At 38.4% G+C, this 13,121-nt stretch overlaps 1 long non-coding RNA gene across 1 annotated transcript; it reads right to left on the bottom strand.

The window, feature by feature from the left end:
* Positions 1–561: 561 nt before the first annotated feature.
* LOC141728929 (uncharacterized) lies at positions 562–12,732 on the bottom strand. The gene is made up of 3 exons (XR_012580182.1): positions 12,565–12,732; positions 3,478–3,616; positions 562–2,565 (listed from the first exon to the last, which is right to left on the bottom strand). It is a non-coding gene; the product is annotated as an uncharacterized LOC141728929 (long non-coding RNA).
* Positions 12,733–13,121: the final 389 nt, after the last annotated feature.

The following is a 13,121-nucleotide window of genomic DNA, read 5'->3' on the forward strand; positions in this document are numbered from 1 at the left end:
GCTATTGAGATATTAATTATTGTAAACTCTTTTGGAGATATTCTTTCTGGTCAAATATAGTCAATTCCAAGACACTGAGACTGGAGTATTTTTCCATGGTGCAGGAGGGTTTATCAATAAAGTATTCATTGATATTGACAGGATGTATGTATGACCTGAATGTATGTGCTTTTATTTGAAAATGTCCTTATAGGTGGGGAAATGAAATTTAATGAAGGCTATTGGAACTTAGGATCTGTAACAAAAGGATCAAATGCATCTCTGCTTGGGTGTATTTCACCCTGAAAAGATGTATAAATCTTTTCAAATTCACGCCTGTCAATGATGGCTCAGTATTTTCCTGGTTTATGACTTTGGATCTTCCAAAATCTAAGATGTTACTTTACCTCTGACACTGTGCCATTAATACAACAATTTATACATCCTGGTGTCAAGACACTGGGTGCTATTTGCTGGGGACCTTGGAAAGTCAAAGTGGTATTACATTTTTATTTTCAAGTATGTCAGGTGTGTGCACTATAGGGAAACAAATCAATCCCATCTGCTTAAAAATACTGCAATTAAAACCCATATCTGATGCCATTTGTTTGTGGAGAAAAAAGCTTAATTATATTAATATTTCTTAGTTGCACATTTGTCCTGCATCTGCATCTATTTATTTCTATAGAGTTTATAGCATTCTTCATGGTGTCTCAGAAAAAAAAGAACTGTGCCACCCAAAACAGTCATTTTAGTCAGACATGAAAATTATCTTTGCCTTGAAATTTCTCTGAAGGAGACATCACTTTCACAGCAACTAATTTTTTATTGTACTTCTTGTAACATTAATCCATTCAATTCACATTTCAGTTGGCCCTAGCTCAGAAAACAATATGATTTGAGAAGAGCCCTGTATTATTCCTCTCTGATACAAGTTTTGATAGTGTTCATCACTGCTGAGGGAGAATGAGGAGTTTACTCTGATGTCCCTGGCAGTATTTTTCCCTTTCTGGATGCAGTGGTGTGCAGCTGGGAGAGCCTGAGGTCTGTGTCTGGAGCGGGATATGCTGGGGGCAAAACATGGCTACAGAGCAAGGTGAGAACGTGGTTCTTGGACAGAACACAGATGCCTGAAGCAGACAGTATCAGCACAGGAGGTAAGGCAGGAAAAATGTCCAGCTACACAAAAGCATTTTTTTCTGTCAGGCTTAATTTGTTTCCAGGGTGGAATGCCCATGTATGACTTGTGCCTTTTTATTGCTAAGACATGTTTAAATGGAAATGAAAAGTTTTTCTAGGAAAAAATTATAGCCTTCTAGAAACATAGAAATTAATTTTTCATTAATAAATTCATTAATTTAATTTTTCATTAATAAAAGGACCCTGACACTCAAGTGCAGTAAAATGTTTGCAAAGAGGAAGTGACCCCTTCTTCAGCTTTTTTGTCAGCTGCTTTTCTTTGTGACTTTTACAGACTTTAACACCAGAACAATCTTTTTTCCACTGCATTTTATACAGCAAAATCTTTTCAGTATTTTCAGTTTATAAAACTTCTATATATAAAATTTACTGCATGGAACAATTTATAGAGGAGAACATTCCTTCTGCTTCACATCTTGTGGGAGTCTCATCTGAGTGCTCATCAACTCTGTCTGTTACAAGAAGCAGTTCTGTAGGAAAGAGGGGACAATTTTGCACATTTTTTTACCTGCCCAAGTAATTTTTCTTTTGAAAGATTTGTCTATGGACTCATTTTGATTGTATTTTAGTTGAACTACCTGATATATTCTGCAGGAGTTCACTAAAGATTCCCAGGAATGATTTCCCAAGTCACCAAACCTGTCACATCTCAGTGCAATAGTTTATTCAAAATAATGTCTGCTCACTCACAGTGCAGGAATACTGGGCCAGTGGAGGAACATATATTACAAGACCTTCAGTAAATCGATGTATTTTGCTTTCATATGCAAACTTGCCATTCTTATAACCCTTACTTTTTTTATTTCCAGTGTGAAATTTCCTGAACATTTCCCTTCATCCTTTGGCAGCTGCTGCTGAGCTTCTTTATAAATATTAATGATTTCTTCTCATAGACAATATTTAATCTGCATCACTCCACCGGTGTATGCTGGCAAGTTCATTTATTATTACTTTTTGCTTGTTTTTTTCCTTTTCTTTTTTTCTTCTTTTTTGCCATCAGAGAAGGAGAGACTGTTTGTTCACTTTATATTGTTTTGTATATTTGTATTCCAGGGTTATGTTCTCGCTCCTAATCTTTCTCACAGAAGAAACTGAAAATCAACCTTTTCTCTGCTAATCCTGTTCTGATTTGGAGATGGTTGGTATCCCAGCACTGCTTTGTATCTCAGATTTACTGATACAATATCTCCTCAGAAATGCCAGGGCACTGTTTTTCCATAGTCACTGTGGCAGTATTTCCCCATGTGTTATTCTGCTGTCTGTGAACAGAAATTGGTGCCTGAAGACCTCTGTATGGTTGTTAGGCTGGGTTCCCATGGGAGGTGGCTGCCACCAGCCTGAGATCTGCTCCTTTTTCTCCCTCTTGCCTCTGTCCATGTCTTCTCACTTTGCAGATTTTGTTTATGGCAGAGAAAAAGCAGACACAGATCACAGCAAGGACAATAGTATTGTTTAAAGATGGGAGAAATATTATGCAATGATATTCGTGCATATGAACTTAACAGACAATGGTTATGCATTACTTACCCTTAATTAACATGCTCCAATCAGTACCAACATCATCATAAACTGAGACAAGTAACAGGAGCTTTGAACCAAGCACAATGGAATGTACCAAGGGGAAAAGTGTGATGGAAATCATCCTTCCAGACATTTTTAATGTTGCTACCTGCTGCACTGAAGAGAGAATCCAGAGGACTGTTGCTGCTTTTCCTCTCTGCCTCCATGTACAGCTTGTTTCCTTCCTTCCTCACACTTCTTCTCCCTCTCTTTCTGTCTTCCCCCCTTGTGCTTTCCCTTTCCTCCTCCCTCAACCCTGCTTCCATCATCCTGATTTTATTCTATCTGAGAAGTAACTTGCATTCTTGTAATTGATGTACAGCACCAGCTGTGAACCGCCCTACTAAATCTTTGTGCATATGAAACTTGACATTATTTTGCAGTGGCATCATTCAATAATAATAACTGATAATGTTTTAAAGTCTGTCTGGTGTGTTTTACAAGAGAAAAAGCACTCTCAGTTTAGAAACAGCTGTGGAATTTGAAAATACCACTTTTCTCCCAAACTCCAGCTGTTTGTTACTGGTCAGTACTGGGAAGAATGGGTATCTGGGAGTGCTGCTCATGATATGCCTGACTGAGTGCAGTTCAAACCTTCCAGGTGATGTTACAAGGCTGTGTCATCATCAGCCACACCTGCACCCTTTGTAGCAGATTCTGGCTCCAGAAATAGCCCCTTTCAGCAAGACATCATTTTCCAACTAACACAAGACTTTATTAGAGACAACATTGACATACCTGATCTATTCCAGCGATAAGTCACTGCTGAAAGTGATGAAAAATAAATGTGCACGGTTCAGTGAGTGTGTACTAAAGAGGATCCACACTCTGTCCCATTGTCCTTCCAGTGGGGGCTGTAATCTCACATCTCTGAGACCTGTGTGGAGGACAATTAGTGAACAAACAGAAGGGGCTTTGATTACTTAGGGATTACAGAGCCTGGGAAGTGTAGCTATGGGGGAGTGTGTGTTGTGAACCTGGAGAGATCTGTGCTACACCAAGAATGAAGAGGCCATTGCTTTGAGCTTTCTATTTCTTTTTCCTGTGAAGAAATGTCTGTTCTGAGTAAAACCCCCAATTAATCCTGAACCTTTTCTCGTATAGATTCTATCTAGCCACTCTTAAAAGGAAAAAAAAACCTGAGCGAGTCCTATCAAAGGATCATTCACCTCTTAAAATCTTCCAACACATTTATTTCTTTTATGGTATTTTTGGTCTTCTCTTTTTGGACACTGTATGAGCTCTCACTTTCTTTTGTCGTTTCCCAGGGTAGGGCTGACACTCTGCCAAGAGCTAGACAGTGCCATTTTCTTGGTAGTTTGCTTTTTTTTATTTTTTCTTTTCATTAATAAGGACTAATTTTAACACTTTTAATGTGTTTTGAGTCTGTGGTTTTCATTAATATTTAAAATGCCATACTATTTCATTGTGCTATTTTCAAAGTGCTGCTTATTGTTAACATCAGAATAATAATCTTAATATCGACCTGATTTTGGAATCCTTCCTGATCAGGGCAGGTGAAATATCCCTGTCTGTCATGGAAATAACTTTTGGTTGACCAAATTATTGAAAGTAAGATAGGGTCTTACATGTTTCATGTCAGTGGCTTGACAGCGGAGAGACATTGTCCTGCTGACCTGATGGAGAGGCTGTAGAGAATCCATGCCTTAGATACAAATCTATAAAGCATCAGACTTCATTGGTACTACCACTTGTCTATTTTTTGCTTGATTTTCTGATCTTTCCTCTTCTGGTTCAGCTGCTCAAAATGTGTTATTCACAGTGGTAGTGTTGGAAATCCATCTCCTGCATGTGCCTGTGTTTTTGTGCAGGCATCCTTTGAAGCTGGTTGTTGCAGTTTTCCTTGTTGTGGTAGGGAAAATCTGCCCTTTTACTCATACTGTGAGATCCTTTTCATTATTCACTTCTATTGTCAAAGACTTGGTTCTCTAGCCCATAATAGCCAAGGCCTTGACTTTGTAAGGAGTTAGTCTTCTATTCACTTGTACTTATGTGCAGCAAGTGGGTAAATAAAGCTGCAGTAATTTTCACCATGGCTTCCACATTGACCTCCCTCAATAATGCCCCCAACTCATATCAGATCTCTTCTATGGTGTTTCTTTCCATCAGTAAGAGAAGAAACCAGATACAGAATGCTGAACATATGGAAGCTTCCCCCTTTAAACTGTTTTAGAGACTTGCATCTCAGTCTGCAGCAGGAGCAGCAGCTGCCTTTATTCTATTTATTAGAAATAACTGTCTTTTTGTAGTCTGAAAAAGACCTGGTATCTAATTTTGCTCTTGTTGGCTATGTTTTTTTCAGTATGTCTAGTCAGACAGCACCCATGAATGCATTTAATAAAAGCATTAATGGATTTAAGAGCAGTGAGAGAACTTTAGGGTGGTTATTGTGGAAATAACTTCTAGTGGGAATATTTAGACATGGGATTAGGTTGCCTAGGGAGGTAAAGGAATTTCCATCTCTATAAACTTGCAGACTCTTGTTTGACAAATGTCTGCCAGGAGTTATTTAGCTGATCCCGCCTTATACAGAGAGATAAGTAATATGACCTTTAAAGTCCTTCCCACTTCTATTTCTTGTGCTTGCTAGGAAAGAACAGCATGTATGAATTAGGAGCCAGGAACATTCATGCCTCCTCCCAGAATCTGTAACAATCTTAATAACAGGGCTGTATAACAAGGACTAAAACACTCATCTCCATGAAGCCTCAAGGTGGTCTGCAATAATCATGTGTGCTTTAGAATACAGAAGAAGCATCACCATTAAATACAGGAGTTAAATGTATTTTTAGACATATAAAAGGATATGTTGTTAGTAGCCTAGCAACAGGCTCATCATCCAACATTGTGGTGCTTTTAGAGACACACAGATGTGCTTCAATGAATACTTTGAAGATAGAAGAAGTAAAAATAAACTGGAAGCTCTCCTGCTTGCTCATCTCCATCAACATCAGCAGAATCCATTGTAAAAGTTTCCATGGGGTGTGATCTGCTGGCTGTTTTCATGTCAGCCAGGGAGCCTTGCTGATTTCTAACATGATCTTCAGATCTGGTGGGATAATGTCAGTAAGGAGCATACCATGGAGTAACTAAAATAATACCTCTTGTATTTTGGATCCAAAGACCATTCATTTGTTCCCTTAATTGAGTAGCAGTGTTTTCCCAAGCAGTCATGACTTTTTTTTTATTTTTGAAAATCTAATTTTTTATACAAATAAAGGGGGGAAGGAGGGAAGGAAGGGGGCAAGGAAGGAAGGAAGGAAGGGTGGGTACCCTGACAGAATCTAGATGTAAATGAGCCATTTTGTTGTTCATACACAATGACATACAGTGGGGTTCAGATCCTTCTCAGATGGCTGCAACCAGTTGGCAGTAAATGAGGGCAGGAATTAAAATAATCCTGTTTTGCTGTAGAAGACCATCGCAATGGTCTGAACAAAGAGTTTGAAGTAAGGATGTGAGAATATGGCGTATAATTTTTACAACATCCTTTCCCAGAAATAAATAATATTTTGGACAAATTAGTTCTAGGGCTGAATGCAGGAAAGAATGTAGCCACTTGAGTATGAGGGATTTCTAAGGGATTTTAAAAGGTTGTGTCTAGAGGAGCTGGACAAAGAGACAAACAACCACTTCTTTCTTTCTTTCCCTCTTATTCTTACACACAATTAAGGAAAGTAAAAGGGAGGCAGCAGTATCATTAGAAGCTATTTTTACAAGAGCATTGATATACAGGAAGGTAAATGCAGTAGATCTGGTTAGAAGCATTTGGGACTCACAGACTGAAGTTAAAGTGAGCAGCCAGCAGCACTCCTTGGGAGCTAACACCATCTCTTGTGTTTCAGAACAGGGTGACATCTACAAAGGAGTATGAGTATGCCACTGGTCAAAATTCAATGGGCAAAATGTGTTGTGAGAGGCAAATCTGTACTTGGGAGAAAGCTCAAGCCAGCTCCACAGAGGCAGAGGGATCGATCCTGTCCTATGCTGAAGTGCACCTTAGGAGCAGTAATTCATTTGAGTTCATCTGCTCCTGTTGTTGCTCAGGATGGATAGAAGGATGTGACTTCATTCACAGGTACCAAAGGATTTGACCTGCTCAACACACATCATCTTGTTTTCACATTTGCATCAACTCTTGGTAAACTTTGGTGCCATTCTGACAACAACTGTCTCATAGTTAGGTCTTTTAGGCTCCATTAGATGGCAAATGTTCTAATCTAAAAAGGTTTTTGTCATCTAAACCAGATGGTATGATTAATTCTGCTATGATTGTTTTTAAATGTGGAAAGTATCAAAATATGACAATTATTCAGAAGGATGTCTGGAAGAAATCATATATAACTAAGAGGTTCTCTGGACTTTGGGTGTGTAATTTTTATACTTGATCTCAGCAGGGATGACTGGGTTTTTTTGTCCAATTAATTTTTTGTGGCCGTATAAATGCACTTTTGAGTTATTCTGCTAAGTAAGCAAAACAAGAACTCATTTTAACATGGGGAATTACAGGTAAGAGCAAGACCCACTGAAGGATGTTGCAGACCTTGCTATGAGTTAGGTGGTTGAAGAAACCTGAACCACAGAGAACTGGTATGAGGCACCTCTGCACCCAGTAGACTGCAAAGGACATGTGCAAAGGCCCACACAAACCAAAACGCAAATCTTGAAATCTTCTTCAATTGTGTTCTAGAATTGTTCATTATTCCTCATTTATGCAGAAAGTTCCCTGAGTGGAAGGCCAGAATGAGCAAACTATCTTGCTTTTATTCCTGTTAGATCATATGCCTGACACCCCTGATCATGGATTCAGTGATTACTAACAGCCAAAGACTGAAGAGAAGTGTAGTTGATGTCCTTAATTCACCTGAATGCCTTCTAAAAGTCTTTTAAAAGTACAGCTTTCCACTGAGGTTGTACTTAACTCCCTTTCTGTATTCATTTGAAGGTGCCAAACAGAAGATTAGGACTACTCAATCTAGAGGTATTTTCTCTGTCAACTCTAAAGCGATAGATGCTTCAGGCATCTGGGAAAAGTCTGGCTAAGAAGATAAGTAAACAGGGCTCCTGCCCAGCCAGCCTCCAGCATTCACTTCTGTCTTGGATCTTCCTGACTGAAACCTTCAAACTAAGGCTCAATGTGATTGCACAGCAGCTTGCACACCCCATAACCATATCCCAAGACTGGAAATCTTGTAGGATTTTCTTCATAAACAATGATGAGCCAGATATCAGCTTCAATGTTTCCTTCTTCTCCACTTTTCAAGCATGAGGAGGATGCCAGCCTGACTCAGGACCTGTAGCTGACTGCAAACTCCCTCACTGTGGTACACGGCTCTCCTGAAATGTTTTAAATACTGCAGCCTGTGCTTTAGTGTGTTATTTATTACCAGACTTACAAGAATGTTGCAAAGGCTGAAAACAGCATTTTTGTAGAGGTGTTTCTTGGTGAACATGTTGAAATCAGAAATAAAAAAAGAAAGGCAAATGGAGGTTAGAATGTCACAATACACAAAGTACAGAGTGGGTCCCTCAAAATCCTGAAATATGAATTTGAGGGTCAATTGTGCTAACACTCCTCCTCAGCTTCCTCACCTCCTCCTCAAAGCCTGCCATCTTTAATTTGTTTTGAAATCAAAAATTATGCTCCTTAAATGTACATTGGCAGACTTAGGGATAAGATGTTTCGAGTAAAAAGACTTCTTTTTTGCACATGAAATCAACAGCCCTGACTATTCTCTGGAGAGTGGTTTGGTGGTTAAAGCCCACACCTATAGCCACCTTTCTTTTGTTCCTATCAGAATACAGATGAAATTTTTTTTCACCTCCCAAGGAAAATTTGAGGGGAAAACTCCAGCATCCATCTATATAAATGTCACTTGTTTTATTTTTGTGAAGAGGCTTAAGGGAAGGGATTTTCTAAAGCAGCTTAATAGCTGCCATAGAAGCCCTACAGATACATTGCCAGATAAGAATGGTAAACTAAAGATCTCAATAAAAATAGTCCATAACAAAGGAAGAAAACACAGCTGGTGTCTAAGCAGAGTGGAAAGAACTGAAACAAAAGAATGTGAGAGCAGGAAAAATATTTCTTCCAAAGCACAATGCATCTTATTTAGTGAAACAACTATTACAGCTTATTTAACGAAGTAGTTATTTTTACCTTCTCCCCCTTCTTTGGCAAATCTAGCTCTTAGGATAGGAATCAGGATAGGGAAATTGATCATCCATGGCAAACTAGTGAACTGAGTCAAAGTTTCTGATAAAGACGTCCCTACATATGCATTAGCTAAAATATATAGAACAGGAAAATCAGTCTCAAAGGCTTGGAGAGGTAGCAAGTTAGGAGGGGTATTTCTAATATGCCCTTCCAACTAGGAAAAAGATCCAAACTCACTTTAAAAGAGTAGCCTGCAGCTGGGAGGGCATTCTTGTCTTTAAAACTGATGGAAGAAATGAGGATTTTGCTATTGCTCTTTGGACCTTCAAGAAACATTACACTGCTGTGTCACTGATTAGAAGGTGAATTATGCATCTTGCTTTTAAAACCTAGGTTTCTCTGCCAGTTTGTGTTGTTAGTCCCCCCTTCTAGAATACAGCTCCCCATGAGCAATGGCTCAGTAGCTTTCTTGTCTATATCAACCACCAGTGGTATTAAGGAAGGAGACAGGTGGATAGGTTCTGCCATACCTGTGTTCACTGAGCCAAAAAAACCCAAAAGGGTGAAACAAACTATATAGAGAATTTATTCTTGTTTGGTTTTTTTTTTTTTTTCCTTAACACTTCATCCAAAATTCCTAGAGCCATTGGAAATAGTTTTAACTTCAGGACTTAGATGTAAATATTTTTTCATAACTGAGAATATTGGCCTGGAACATAGAAAGCAATTCAGGTTCAAGAATGATTTGGTTTGTCTGATGTATATTTTTGATTCAGATTCTGGTATATGTTTGAAAGTGCCTCTGTAAAAATGAAGATATTTTTCTATTACAGTCTTGTATGGAACTAGTAGGAGACAAAAATGTGTAACACCTTGAAGGGTTAAAAGAAAAGAAAGCTTTTAAAAATCAGATGTTAAAAGGCCCTAATTACAGTCAGAGCTATTGTGAGATGCAGCATGTCTCTGTGAGTGAATAATTTTTTTGGTATTTTAATAGCTTACTAAAAATATTACACTTCCCACATTACAATTTTTATCTGGGTTTATAAATAGAGATTAAATCTAAATGAATTATACCTGAATAATTGCAACGGGAAAATGTTTTTAAATAGAGAAAAAATGCACTCTTAGATTTCATTGTGAATATTATGGTATATTAATTCAAGAGGGAAGAAAAGGCTTCAATACATTTCCAGTACTTGAAAAACCCTTATTCTTGCCATCCTTCATAAGTTCATTTTCATGTGAATTGAAGTGGATTTTTTGTCATGAAGGCTTTGTTTTTTCTTTATCAAAAATGTCTACAAATTATCATTTTTCAATATAAAAAGAATTTTTCCTACAGAGCTTATACCTGAAAGTATCTACACACAGGAGAGAAAAATAAAGAATCTCAACACCTGCAGAAGCACTCGGTTGCTCCTTCTTGCATATTCTGAAATTCTATCAGCCTCAAATGCATATTCACCAGCTGCAGACAAGAGGATCCTGATTTCCAGCTGTTGGCTGCCTGCTGCACAGATCCCTGTGCCTTCCTTTAAAACACTAATTGTGCAGGTCTCCAGACAAGCTGCTCTCAGAGGGCTGATCTGCCCTGCCCAAAGAGGCAGTGATTGTGTTCCAGGCTTAGGGGAGGAGTGAGCATCCTCAGCCTGGCTGGCCCTGGCCAGGAGGTGCAGGCCATGACCTGTGCTTCACCTCTGGCACCTTCCATGCCAGTCCTGCCCCAGAGCTGCAATATGGGGTCACTTGGAAAAGCCTTGAGTCTGCCTCCCTCTCCAGAGCCACGAGTCCAAGCAGCACCTCCTCCTGCTCTCCTGGCGGCTGTGTCTTGAAAGCCATACTGATCCTGGAGGATTAAAGCCAAGATCTGTCTTTTATAAGGCATTTGTCTCAGGCTGAAGGAATTATAGGCTTTGTGTGCATTAGGACATTAACAGGGCCAGGGCTGAGCTCTGGTATGTGCTCACCATCTGCTAAAATGTTTGCACAGACTTTGGCCCAGTTCTGTCTTCGGCCAGCTAAGTGCTTCTCAAACACTTGAGGTGCTTACCACAACCCAGCAAAGGGCCAAGCCAATATATTAAATTGTATGTGTGATAGCAATATTGGGCCATTTTTTATTACTTATGTAATAAATATAATATTATATTAATTATGTTATATTTATAATATAATTAGTACATTATTATGTATGTAATATTATAAATATATTATAATTATTATAGGTTATAAATGTAATATAGTAAATATAAAATATTTATAAATATATTTATATAATGCACACATTTATATACTAGCTTAATAGAAATACTAATTTTATAGGGTAATACTATTAGTAATTATCATACAGATAATTACTATATAGCTATAAAGATCTATCAATGTGTTAATAATAATCAGATCTAATAATATGATAGTACATTAATATTGGTCTCTATGTAATGCTTACATAACTGCTTTGTTTGGGAGTAATCAGAGGGTTTAGGTGTATACCTGCACTGTAGCATTTGTCTCAGAACTGAGGAACAGCTGCTATTTCATTTTACCCCCATTAGAGATGTGACCACAAAGTCCAGCAACTGGCCTGCAAACAGAACAGTGGTTTCTAAATTGCTGTGGGTTATCTCTGTCCTCCGGAGACATCTGCCACAAACCATGTACTGAAGCTAGAGATAGCTGTGCTCAGTTTCTAATAAAATCCTCAACCCTGCTCTCATAATTCTGATATCTAGCAGTGACTTTTAAAGTCACTGGGGCACATTCCTACAGCTAAGGGGGTCTGTACTCACCTTATTACTTCTGTTCTATTGGGATTCTCTTTCATCTGGTTTATCCTTTTTTCTAATATTATCATTATAATTTTTAAGGGTGCAATTAACAGGCAGCATTTCCATCTACAGACAAGAAACATGGGGCCTCATCAGCAACTCTGCTATGGTCAGAATTTGCAGCACTGTTAAGAATACCACATGGGGTTCCTCCTCAGATTCATAATCCACAGGAAAATTAGGGCCAGAATCTGGTAAAACAATGTTTTGTCAGCTTTCCTAAAACATGCTTTAATCACTTCCCTTTATCAGGTCTGTGCAGCCCTTGTTTGCTAGGAGAAATTAGCTGGAACTAATTTACAAGCAATGAGTAATAGGCAATTTATCTAGTAGCTTACAACTGTTGCCTGGATACAAATCTCTTCCAATGTTTTCATATATAAAATGCTTTGCAGCAATTTGTTTTGATGACAAATTGTCAAACAGAACACCAGGGCACATGACATAGCTACCTTTGCCTCCTTTTGATGCAAAATACTGTCCCTGTGCTGCCACAGGATAAGGAACAATATCTTGCCAAGCCCTGTTTGGTGGGAGAACTCTGTACTTAGTTCTCATTTGCCCTAGAGCATTACAGACATGAGGGTGCAAAGATCAGAATTTCATTTTATCAGATGACTAAATAGCAGCAACAGATATTTTTGCAAGGTAAAGCATTAGAGAAAACTCTTATAAAAAAACCACAACCACCCATTCAAATGCACTGAGTTAATAAAAAGGCATTCTCTATCTGTCTTAAAAGCAGAACCCTTGGAATTGATTACAAGGATGTTAAAATTTGTGAGTAGGAACCAAAAAAATTACAAACCAGATTACCATACACTCTGAAGATGTTGTGAACCAGCTTTTTTCCTTGTTCTAATATGCGTCTTCCTTGCCAAAATCATTCTGTGTACAGATGTATGCAAATCAAATATTGGAATTCCCAAGGTGAATGCTAAGCTGCACCCACATGTCCAGCTGCTGAACTGTGTCCCAGAAACACAAGACTGGTGGGAAAAAAGGAAATCTCCTTTGCAGAGATTTGCTGCTCACTCTGATTACACCCACACTCTCCTTCTGGCAGAATGAGTAGTTTTATCAAACCGTAACATGTAGGGTCTTAAACTAGAAGATCTATTCCTCTTTTTTTTGGCTTAAAAGACAAAAACGGTGGAAAATAAAAGAAGTAGGAAAGCAACTCACACATGAAGACAGCTGTAAATCTTCTGTTGCATTTTTCCCCATTGGCTTATCCCTTATATTTTTGAGCATCAAAGAAAGGACATTGGAGTGCACTTTAAAAGTCTGGAACCTCTGGGTGAGGAACTCAATTTTGGTAATTCGTAATATTGCTCAGTTCCCTTTCCTTGGCAGCTTCCCAAACAGAGCAT

This window comes from Zonotrichia albicollis, chromosome 4, assembly GCF_047830755.1.
Source record: "Zonotrichia albicollis isolate bZonAlb1 chromosome 4, bZonAlb1.hap1, whole genome shotgun sequence".
NCBI lineage: Eukaryota > Metazoa > Chordata > Aves > Passeriformes > Passerellidae > Zonotrichia > Zonotrichia albicollis.